The 12,286-nt window shown below is 40.6% G+C and overlaps 1 protein-coding gene across 4 annotated transcripts in view; it reads left to right on the top strand.

Annotated features, from left to right (window-relative positions):
* The window catches only part of LOC137660272 (inactive rhomboid protein 1-like), a 49,530-nt gene that overhangs the window by 14,280 nt on the left and 22,964 nt on the right, over positions 1–12,286 (top strand). The window lies entirely within an intron of this gene.

Genomic DNA, 12,286 nt, shown 5'->3' with positions numbered 1-12,286 from the left:
GAAAAGTACTGTATTCTGTTTGTATAAAAAAAAAGATGTTGCATAGAATCCATGTTATGCTTACTGGCCAAGTTCAAGACATTTCGAGGAATCAAATAGGGCATTGTCTTAAATAATTGTGTCGAGTACTGTAGTCTACAGAATATAAACAAGAATGAGTTTTAATGTTTATGAATTAACTTTATTTTTATTATTATAATTGCTTCTTATTTTTCTTTAGTCTTCATTTTGAGTATTCAAATGTTACTGATTGGTAAATGACATGATTTATCAACTTAACTATGATTCATAGTCGTACATACATACATATACCAAGGCACTTCCCCCAATTTTGGGGGGTAGACCTATACATAGTCGTATGATGATATAGTCATCCTTCAGTCATGTCAATAAATTCCGGAAATTTATATGAAAGTTTCCTTGGCTGGAATTCAAATTTGCTACGTGGAGAGTGGGAGCCAAGCTCCAAAAGATCAAAAGATAGTGATGCATCCACTCGACATCAAAGAGCAGAAAGTAAGGACTTGAGTGTGGATGGGACTCATGCCTTTAAGCTCTTGTACAAGGGTGTACAGTCCTGTTTCTTTTTTTTTTTTTTCTTTTTTTTTATGAGTGCAGTAACTTAATTTATGCTTGAAAGGAAAGGGTTACATAAATTATGATATATTTTTAAACTTTGTATTGCCATTAGAAAAATTCTAGTTTATTTTTGGGCATTGATTTTCCAATGGTATTCACCTGACAGTCGAATGGTAATATCCCAAGATATTAGTATCCATACAAATAGTATTACATGTGTTGTATTTAAATTTTTGGGGGAGAGCATAGAACAAAAGAATATGAAATTATGTTTTTGTATCAGTTTTTTCAATATTAATCTTACCCGATAATCATGTAGCTGTCAACTCTGTTGCCGACAGAAATCTACGGTAGGGATACGCCAGCGATCGCTATACAGGTGGGGGTGAACACCACAGCGCCATCTGTGGTCAGGTACTCTAGTACTTCTTGTCAACACCACCTCAATTTTTCCTCTGTCGTGCCTCCGGCTAGACCTACATGGATACGCTGTTGATTCTGGAGTTATTGCTCACGATTTGGTGATGTATTTGCTCTAGAGTTTAGCCTTCGCTATTCAGGAAGCTATATCATTAGCTTAGCAAGTTTTTGGAATTAATTTGATTTAATTTTTGATTTAATTTTGGTACGAAGAGAGTATGAACTCTCTTTCACTTTTAAATGGCCGACCCTTCCCTCCACCATCCTCGAGGCAGCAACCTCAACTCCACCTCTGCGCAGTCCACCCTGCCAGACGTATGATGTTGAGGTTCCTCAACCTACCTCCACGCGTGAGCTGCCGCATTGGGAGTTGCCAGATACGGAAGTGTTGGTGTCGAAGAGAGTATAGACTCTCTTAATTTTGCTTAACAAAGTTATAGATTTATTTTATATCTCTCCGCCTTTTATAGGCCTCTTTGATTAACTTCCTATTATTATAAACTTATTAAAATTAATTTTTATATTTGTTTATATTCGACCTTTCCTAATAGTAGGCGGTCTTTTCTTGGAACCGAAGTTAATTAACTTTGAGCCCGTCATTTCGTTTTTACCTGTTAACATATTATGCTATTTTAATGTTTTTTGAAAGAATTTCTTTGATAGTCTTGTACTGTTTTCAAAGTTGAACTAACGTTTTGTATTGTCTCTACAGTTGTTGACGTTCAGAACGTTCAACTTGCGCTCTATCGTTACGATAGAGAGAGAGTCTATCACGGTGTCACGTTGCAGTAAGAGTAAACCGATTCTAGCGTTTTGTTCATTCTTTCTTAGCTTAAATGGTTCTATTCTAATAAAGGAACTTTTTATTTGGGAAACCTTTCAGTTTTTTTCCTTTAACAATAATATGTTTTAACGATATATATAATTGGGCTCTTCTCTCAGGTGCTAAGTCAAGAGAGAGAGAGAGAGAGATAGAGACGGAGGGAGAGAGAGGAGGATAAACGTTTCGTTCAAGCGGGTAACGTTGTTATCGTTTTTGCTCTTCTCCCTAGTCTCTTTAGGGGAAGAAGGTAAACGTTTCTAGAGTTTTATTCTTGTTCTCAGACTTTATGCGGTGAGAGATTTTAAACGTAGTTTATTTGATCTAGTGTTTAATCTCTTTTCCAGCCACTGAATTATTTATCTTTCATTATGTTTTTCTGTTACATTGTAATACTGTTTTCGCAATTACTAACTTTTAATGAAGGATAGAATTGCGTGTTTCAGGTACAACCACTTAAAGTTTCGAGTTCAGTGAAATAAGTGCAAACAGAAAATCAAAAGTGATACAGTGATAAGCGCAAAGTGTTACAGTGTTGCGTTCGAGGGTTCGTCTGTTCGTGCCAGTTGTTCGCCTAGTCTGGGACCTCTTACAAGCTCCCAAGCCCAGGGGAGAAGTAATGTCGAAGGACTTATGGGTTCAGCAGGCCTTGATCGACGAACAGACGTTTCCCTCCGTGGTTTCGGGTGTAACCAACTCACGTACCCGACGTGATCACCCCACCCACACAAAGACGAGAGAGCCCATTTATTCCTCGTCTGCGGAAGAGGTTTCTCGCAGAAACCATGGACCAAATCTTGCAGCTTTTAAGTGCAAGTCGGTCCCTTCCGCGCAAGTCCAACTCCTAGGTGGTGCCATTAGCACTAGGTCAGTTCGGACTTGCTGCAGTACGACAACTGCACACCTCCCAGAGAGGCAAGGTGGTATCGCAACAGGCAGTAGCTCCGTCTGTTGCCGCACCAGCTGTTTTAGACCCTCAGTCTCAACGGACAGTAGCTCCGTTTGTTGTTGTCTTTCTTAAACTCTAGTGGTCTATGCTGCAGACAATGCAGTCTCAGCTTGCGGTGTTGATGCAGGAGTTTCAGGCAGAGAAGGTTAATACACCTCCTCCTGCGAACGCTCCTCCTCCTCTGCGCAGTACAATCTGCCAGACGTATGAGGTTGAGGTTCCTCAAGCTACCTCCATGCGTGAGCTGCCGCGTTGGGAGTTGCCAGATACCAGCGCTGTGCAGCAACCTCCACTTTCCTTGAGGCAGGAGCCTCTTACCACGCAGCAACCTCCTCAACAATGGGGGCAAGAGCCTTATGCCTTACAACCTCCTCTACCCTTGAGATAGGAGTATCTTGCATTACAACCACCCTCGAGGCAGCAACCTCTTGAGGTACGACAACCTCTACCATCCTTGAGGCAGCCACCTCAACTCTCGCAGCAACCACCTCCACTTTCCTCGAGGCGAGAACCTCAACTCTCGAGGCAAGCACCTCAAGAACCTCAACTCGTGAGTCAAGAGCCTCTCTCTGCGCAGCCACCTCAACCCTTGAGGCAAGCGCAACTCTTGAGGCAGGAACCTCATGCTATGAGTCAGCCACCTCACCGCATGCATCTGCCACTTTCTCCTCAGCTTGAGCCTCTTCCCATTCAACTTGAACCGCAGTCTATGCAGCATGAGCCTCTCTCTGCGCAGCTACCCCCTCAACCCTTGAGGCAGACGCAACTCTTGAGGCAGGAACCTCACAGGAGCCTCTTGCTATGCGGCATCCTCCTCAACCCATGAGGCAGGAGCCTCATGCTATGCGGCATCCTCCTCAACCCATGAGGCAGGAGCCTCATGCTATGCGACATCCTATGGGCTCTTGTGGCATGGTTGGTTTCGACCTGGCCTTTCATTAGAAGGGGCTAGTGTTCGATCCCAAGTATGAGGTAGAAATTTATTTCTATTTGAACACGATGTTGTGTTGATATTTATCCATATTGACTCATTAGAGGTAATTTGAATGAATTACTACCAATTGTGTCACGTGGTGGCCCGGGGAAATCTGGTAAAACTCTCTGGTAAAGAGACTGATGTCTCACCAGGTAAATCCTCGGACAGCTAGATTAGTGTCAGGTTCAGATTTCTTTTAAGCAGCATGAGCCTCATCCCATGCAGCATGAGCCTCATCCCATGCAGCATGAGCCTCATCCCATGCAGCATAAGCCACACGCCATGCAACATGCTCATAGAGCATGCTCTGCATACAGCATGCTCTGCATACCTTACCGCATGCTTCTCAGTCACACATCTTTGGTTGTTGCCAACTCACTAGACTGTCAAGCAGTTTCATAACGTTGCCTTCTAGTCTGCTGCTTTTGCACCAGTGAAACCCTTACTGAGAGAACTTAGCTTTTCTCGGATATGGTTCCTGTAGATGAGAAAGTGCTATTCTCCCTCCTTCTGATATTCCCTTGAGGACTGTCATTTGGAGAGGAGCCTTTAGCTGCGTAGCCTCCTATGGACTTTTATTTAAGCATAACATGCTTCCAGGGAAGGTAATGGTTCCACTTCAGTCGCTAACCCCGTCTGTTACCACACCTGCTCCCATAGACCTTGAGCTGTGTTGCAAGACATGCAGTCCAAGCTTAGTCCTTGTTAGAGGATTTTTTGTTTACGGAGTCAGTGTGTCACTGGGAAGACGTTCAACAACCAGCAGAAGTGACTTGTTGTGACGCAGTGCGGCAACCTCAGCAACCCGATAAGGAGTTGTCTGTACGACCCAGACAGTCTAGACAGCTTCGGGTTGTCACTGTACTTCCTCGCTTCCCCATGGTTGACAGTTCACAGACTGTGCAGCAGTACCATGATCTTGTGTCCGGCTCCGTCAGAAGACTGGCTTTTAAGAGCTCCCACAAGTCGTCGCTGTCTGGAGATTCTCAGATGGACTATGGATCTGACCAAGGAACTGGGCCTCCTGGTCAATTTTGAGGAGTCCCAGCTCGTCCCATCCCAGACCATTGTCTACCTGGGTATGGATCTTCAGAGTCGAGCTTTTCGGGCTTTTCCGTCGGCCCCAAAGATATACTAAGCCCTAGATTGCATCCAGAGCATGCTGAGAAGGAACCGATGCTCAGTCAGGTAGTGGATGAGTCTAACAGGGACACTTTCATCGCTGGCACTGTTCATCGAGTTAGGGAGACCCCACCTCCCCCCCTTCAGTATCATCTAGCGGCTCACTGGATAAAGGACATGACGCTAGAGACGATCTCAGTTCCTGTTTCCGAAAAAAGGAGGTCTACTCTCACGTGGTGAAAGAACAGCTTTCTTCTCAAGGAAGTCTACCTTTGGCTGTTCAGAAACCCGACCGCCGTCTCTTCTCTGACGCATCAGACACGGGCTGGGGTGCGACTTTGAACGGACAGGAATGCTCGGGAACATGGAATCAGGAGCTAAGGACACTTCACATCTATTGCAAGGAGCTGTTGGCGGTTCATCTGACCTTGATAAACTTCAAGTCCCTCCAGCTTAACAAGGTGGTGGAGGTGGACTCTGACAACACCACAGCTTTAGCTTACATCTCCAAGCAGGGAGGGACTCATTTGTGGAAGTTGTTCTAGATCGCAAGGGACCTCCTCATCTGGTTAAAAGATCGAAAGCTCACGCTGGTAACGAGGTTCATTCAGGGCGATATGAATGTCATGGCAGATCGCCTTAGCCGGAAGGGTCAGGTCATCCCCACAGAGTGGACCCTTCACAAGAATGTTTGCAGCAGACTTTGGGCCCTGTGGGGTCAGCCAACCATAGATCTGTTCGCTACCCCTCGATAACCTAGAGGCTCCCGTTGTATTGTTCTCCGATTCCAGACCCAGCAGCAGTTCACGTGGATGCTTTTCTGCTGGATTGGTCCCATCTCGACCTGTATGCATTCCCGCCGTTCAAGATTGTCAACAAGGTACTTCAGAAGTTCGCCTCTCGCAAAGGGACACGGCTGACGTTGGTTGGCTCCGCTCTAGCCCGCGAGAGAATGGTTCATAAAGGTACTGCAATGGCTGGTCGACATTCCCAGGACTTCCTCTAGGAGTGGACCTTCTACGTCCACCTCACGTAAAGAAGGTACATCCAAACCTCCACGCTCTTCGTCTGACTGCCTTCAGACTTTCGAAAGACTCTCAAGAGCTAGGGGCTTTTCGAAGGAGGCAGCCAGAGCGATTGCCAGAGCAAGGAGGGCATCCACTCTCAGAGTCTATCAGTCTAAAGGGGAAGTCTTCCGAAGCTGGTACAAGGTCAATGCAGTTTCCTCATCCAGTACCACTGTAACCCAGATTGCTGACTTCCTGTTACATCTAAGGAACGTAAGATCCCTTTCAGCTCCTACGATTAAGGGTTACAGAAGTATGTTGGCAGCGGTTTTCCGCCACAGAGGCTTGGATCTTTCCACCAACAAAGATCTACAGGACCTCCTTAGGTCTTTTAAGACCTCAAAGGAACGTCGGTTGTCCACTCCAGGCTGGAATCTAGACGTGGTCCTAAGGTTCCTTATGTCATCAAGATTTGAACCTCTCCAATCAGCCTCTTTTAAGGACCTCACATTAAAAACTCTTTTCCTCGTGTGCTTGACAACAGCTAAAAGAGTAAGTGAGATCCACGCCTTAAGTGAGATCCACGCCTTCAGCAGGAACATAGTTTTCACATCTGAAACGGCTACATGTTCCTTGCAGCTCGGTTTTTTGCTAAAACGAGCTTTCTTCACGTCCTTGGCCTAAGTCGTTCGAGATCCCAAGCCTGTCCAACTTGGTGGCGGACGAACTGGAGAGAGTACTTTGCCCAGTTAGAGCTCTTAGGTACTATCTAAAAAGGTCATAACCTTTACGAGGACAATCAGAAGCCTTATGGTGGGCTATCAAGAAGCCTTCTCTTCCAAGGTCTAAGAACTCAGTTTCTTACCTATTCAGGCTCCTGATTAGGGAATCACATTCTCATCTGAAGGAAGAAGACCTTGCTTTGCTGAAGGTAAGGACACATGAAGTGAGAGCTGTGGCTACTTCAGTGGCCCTCTAACAGAACCGTTCTCTGCAGAGTGTTATGGATGCAACCTATTGGAGAAGCAAGTCAGTGTTCGCATCATTCTATCTCAAAGATGTCCAGTCTCTTTACGAGAACTGCTACACCCTGGGACCATTCGTAGCAACGAATGCAGTAGTAGGCGGGGGCTCAGCCACTACATTCCCATAATCCCATAACCTTTTTAACCTTTCTCTTGAATACTTTTTATGGGTTGTACGGTTGGCTAAGAAGCCTTCCACATCCTTGTTGATTTGGCGGGTGGTCAATTCTTTCTTGAGAAGCGCCGAGGTTAAAGGTTGTGATGAGGTCCTTTAGAATGGGTTGCAGCCCTTTATACTTCAGCACCTAAGAGTCGTTCAGCATCCTAAGAGGACCGCTACGCTCAGTAAGAAAGACGTACTTAATAAAGGCAGAGTAATGGTTCAAGTCGTCTTCCTTACCAGGTACTTATATATTTTATGTTATTTTTGAATAACTAATAAAATAAAATACGGGATACTAGCTTCTGTGTTAACATGTATGCTGGTCTCCACCCACCACCCTGGGTGTGAATCAGCTACATGATTATCGGGTAAGATTAATATTGAAAAATGTTATTTTCATTAGTAAAATAAATTTTTGAATATACTTACCCGATAATCATGATTTAATTGACCCACCCTTCCTCCCCATAGAGAACCAGTGGACCGAGGAAAAAATTGAGGTTGTGTTGACAAGAAGTACTAGAGTACCTGACCACAGATGGCGCTGTGGTGTTCACCCCCACCTGTATAGCGATCGCTGGCGTATCCCTACCGTAGATTTCTGTCGGCAACAGAGTTGACAGCTACATGATTATCGGGTAAGTATATTCAAAAATTAATTTTACTAATGAAAATAAAATTTTTGCAAAATCAGTCTGGCTGCACATCAGTAAAATTACTCTTGTTGCAATTGTGGAGCTGTACTAAATCACTTAACAAAGGTTTCAAAACTCTTCCAAAGAAGCCTGTGTGAGGACTTTTTTTAAATCGCTTGATACTTTAATAACATTACTACAAAGCATTATGAAAGAAAGCTTAGGAAGCTTTTTTATGAACTGTATTTTAGTCTAAATAAATGAAAATACTGTACATTTTTAAAGTTACTCCAGTACTGTACTTGTTTCTAAAGAAAAATATGTAAATGACAAGCTTAAAGTCATGGTAATGAAAGTAGCAAGTTTCTAGACCTAAGGAAATATTTCCTTAGTGATGGTTTGTTTCCCCTTGAAGAAAAAATTTAAAGAGAAATAATGACACTCACCGACTAAACGTTGCCATTTGAAAGCTATGGAGTATCAAAAATTTTTTTAGTAGAATAACTTTAGTGTGTAGTGGTTCTCAGGTCAAATTCCAGTATTTCATGATTCTTCACAGTATCTTTGGGAAAAGGTTTTAATCTTTCCTCAAAATTAGGCATTTATTATTCATTTTATTGTTTAACGTGAAATCTAGCAAGTAGAATTTTATTCATCTTTGAATAAGGTTTTTCATGTTTAGAATATATATATAAAACAGGAGGAATTGTATAGATTGAATTTTTGAATAATTGATAAATTTTTATGCATATTTCTAGGCATAAGATTTAAAAAAATTGAATAAGATATTTTAATTATTTATTTTGAATATTAAAGTAAGAGCCCTAACAAAAAGAGCAAATAGAAACATATGAGGACTTTTAGTGGTTTGGGGTAAAGAATTAGCTTTAGAATGATGATAAACTTTTGGACTAGAACTCTGGGTTTGTCCAGGAAGCAGGGTGGAAAAGTTGAGGTAAACTTAGAAACTTTGGTTTCCAAGTGCTGTAAACATTCTTTTATTGACATTGTGAAATTTTTCAATAAAATCAGCTTTTAGGTTTAGATTTTTAGCTCTTTTGACACCAGAGGTGAAGTTGTAACAAAATTTATGTGATTAATATAATTTTAAAACCAGTGTATGGCGCTCTCTCTCTCTCTCTCTCTCTCTCTCTCTCTCTCTCTCTCTCTCTCTCTCTCTCTCTCTCTCTCTCTCTCTCTCTCTCTCTCTCTCTCTCTCTATACATAAACATGAGCTAATACAAAGCACAGTAATTAATCGTATTGGTTTGTTGCTATTTCAGAAACCTTGGGTTATAATTTTTCTTTGCAAACATAAATGCACAAAGTTAGATTTGAAGGGGAGATGGGGTTCATCATATCTCTCAAGTGGAGGAAGTAATTGGACATTTCGGCCCAGTGGTGGTCCGTTGAATAAATTATGATGATATGGGATAAAATGTTTTGTGTCTTGAACATTGTGAAGATTATATATATACAGTATATATTTTTATGGGGTATGATGTCGATCAAAGAGTTTTCTTAGAAATTAGTTATTCATAAGACAAACAATAAGAATTCAGAAAGTGATCACTTTACTCACTCACTGAGGTTGTCAAATTATTAACTTTTGGGGGAAAACTAGAAAAATACAGTGATTAATATTCTGTACAATATTTCAATAAATAAATCTTAATAGAATTTTTGTAACTTATTTTATAAATGCTTGAAAATTAAAGAGGAAAAAGAGAGTATGAGGAAAGAAAGGGAGAAAGAGAGAGAGGGCAGGAGAATAATCAATACACTCAGGTACTTTGAAACCCTGAGTCTCCACCCTCCACTTCTACTGCTTGCTGCTCTCCATTGTTACATACTTTCCAGGCCAGCATTCTTTATAGTTTGTGCATCGGTATTAAGAGGAATAAAGTAGTAATTCTCTTTGATTATTTGGCTTCTGTTGGTGTAAATGAAGGAAGTTTCTAATTGCCTGACCTATCTTCTATACAACACATGCTTGAATCACTTTCAGGTGAAATTTTTACAGGACAACTAACACTGCTATTAATTATCATCTTTTATGTTGCTATGGGGGAGCAGTTACATTTTATTGAAGTTGTTGGCAATTGAAACAATGTACAATAAACATCGAAATTGTGTTTCCATTGGTGGCTGTGTATCATTTTCAACAAAAAGAAAATGTTCTTTACTCTTGGTAGCACTGTGTTTCAACATTTAAAGTTGATGTTACATACTCTTTTCAAGCTCCCAGACCCTGTGAATTTATTTGAGACTATTTTGTCTTCCTTTTCACATTCTTGTAACCTTTTTCTGCCTCTAAAATGCACCCTCGGTAATAATCTCATAGAATCTTTTATGCCACACCCTTCCTATACTCGTTCTTCCCTGCACCTGTTCCTGGTTTCATCTCAAGAGAGGGATACAGTTTTTCTGTTTTTGTATGTATTTGTTTTGCTTTTTCTCTCTCCTCATTTTCTTTGGTGTAACTCTACCTGAAAATTTAAATTACACTGACTTTCCAGCCAAAAAGGACCTAGCTTCAAATAATGTGAGAGATATTCACTATCTATACCATTGATTGATAACTATGCTTTCCTCTTATCTAGCATAAAGACCAATGAGATGGCCAGCTCTGTACCATTTTTTAGCTCAGGTAGGAAGAAAACAGATAAGAGAAAATGTTGCGTTTAACAATAAAGAAAATGATACGCAAACTGCCTCTTAGTAGAAAAAGTAATTAGTTGGGTTAAACAGAAGCAGAAAGCACTTGGCAGTAGATGAAAAAAAGTTTTGCTGTAATGCTCGGAAAGAGAGGGCTGTTGGTGGGGTGGGAAGTTACAGGATTACTGTGCAGGCAGTGAGGATTGAAAAATTGGTAAGGACATTGATTACACAAAATGCCTTGGATTCAATCACTTCTAATTGAAGAAAAAGGTGATGCATTCCAAGTAAGCAAACGGTAATCCAAGTATGGACAAGGAAGCAAAAAACTTAGCTTTATTAATAAGGATGAAGAAAAGAAACATAATTAGTTTGAATTATTTTTTTATTAAAGTTACTGCTAGAATTTGATAGACAAATTTTTGTTGGTGAAAATTTCCATGAAGAATTTAATTTGATTAACCAATTGGGTCTGGTAGGAGATTAGTGCCATTAGTGCACCTCCTGTAATGCACTAGACATTATTCTAAGTGTTTTTAGTAGTCGCTCTTCACCCCTCAGCTGCACCTACAGCCCTCTGCTGTTCCTCTGTTCCTACATTCCTCTGTCTAACCTCTCTTGACTTTTAGTTCATAGTGCAATTGCACAGTTTTCCTACAGTTGCAACTGGGTGCTGAATGACCTCCCAGGCCTCAGTGATAGGCCATGTTGCCTAAATTCCAAAATCCATTAAAAGCTATTAGCTCTCTTTTCAGATAAGTTCATAAGATCAAAATTAATAAATGAGTATAGGACAACCAATGATTGAATTGTCAACTAAAGGGGGTTGCAAAAGAAATGAAAAGGAACATGGAGAGTTGAACCAACTGCAAATATGCAAAGAAAATGAGGTAAACTGGAGGTCATTATCAAGTAGAAGTAGTAAGATAATATCTCTTAACATAATGCCACTAGAGGTGGGAAGGAAGCAGATGATATGTTCTAAAGTGTGATATATAAAAAGGTTATAGAAAGAATGGAGCTATAATCAGGAAGTATAGCTGTCAGGTCTTAGCCAGAAGTCAAATGTTTACAATAGTTAGATAAAAGCCGCAGTGACGTGTACCAACTTCTTCATACCAGCATGAGAAATGATGCAGCCACACATTGTGATCCTTCACCAGCTACGTAAATAGACCACAAGGGAGTGTTGGTACTGTATGTTCATGGATTAACAGCATTTTTTCTTCTATTTCAAAGAAAGATCATGGTACTTTACAGTACACCATTGTCCAAATACTAAATATTATTAATCTAATTTGAGAGAATAGTGTATGTTTACTACCGTACCCAAATCTCTGAATTGAGGTAGCCAGAAATATTTAATGATGTGGAGCTGAAAAGAGGGGTTGGCAGTTTGGCATTAATTTCAACATTGTGTAGTGTATCTGATTTACTATGCAATGTATATATGTATGTATATATATGTATATATGTATGTATGTATGTATATATATATATATATATATATATATATATATATATATATATATATATATATATATATATAATCTCTCTCTCTCTCTCTCTCTCTCTCTCTCTCTCTCTCTCTCTCTCTCTCTCTTTTTCTTTATTAATTTAGGTATCTGATTTTTATAACATGATATCAGATTGAGCGTGTACATACATACATTTTTGGGTATTAGGGATTTATACATCACTTTTTAGGTCAAATTCCAATCTACATAAAAAAGTTGCCATATTTCAAGTCTCTTGGAACAGACTACACATTAGAGAGGTTATGACTTTACTGCCCTCTATGAGAAGGTTATTGCATAATTTATTAGATAGCTCTCATGAAGCTTCTGCATTCCTGAATCTTGAAGGGTCTTAGCGTAAAGATTGTTTACCAATATCATAGTAAATATTGTACATTCTTATGTTTTTGCTTTT

This window comes from Palaemon carinicauda, chromosome 20 (genome assembly GCF_036898095.1).
Source record: "Palaemon carinicauda isolate YSFRI2023 chromosome 20, ASM3689809v2, whole genome shotgun sequence".
NCBI classification, from domain to species: domain Eukaryota; kingdom Metazoa; phylum Arthropoda; class Malacostraca; order Decapoda; family Palaemonidae; genus Palaemon; species Palaemon carinicauda.
The sequence above is the reverse complement of the archived record's forward strand: the minus strand, read 5'-3'. Positions and strand labels throughout refer to the sequence as shown.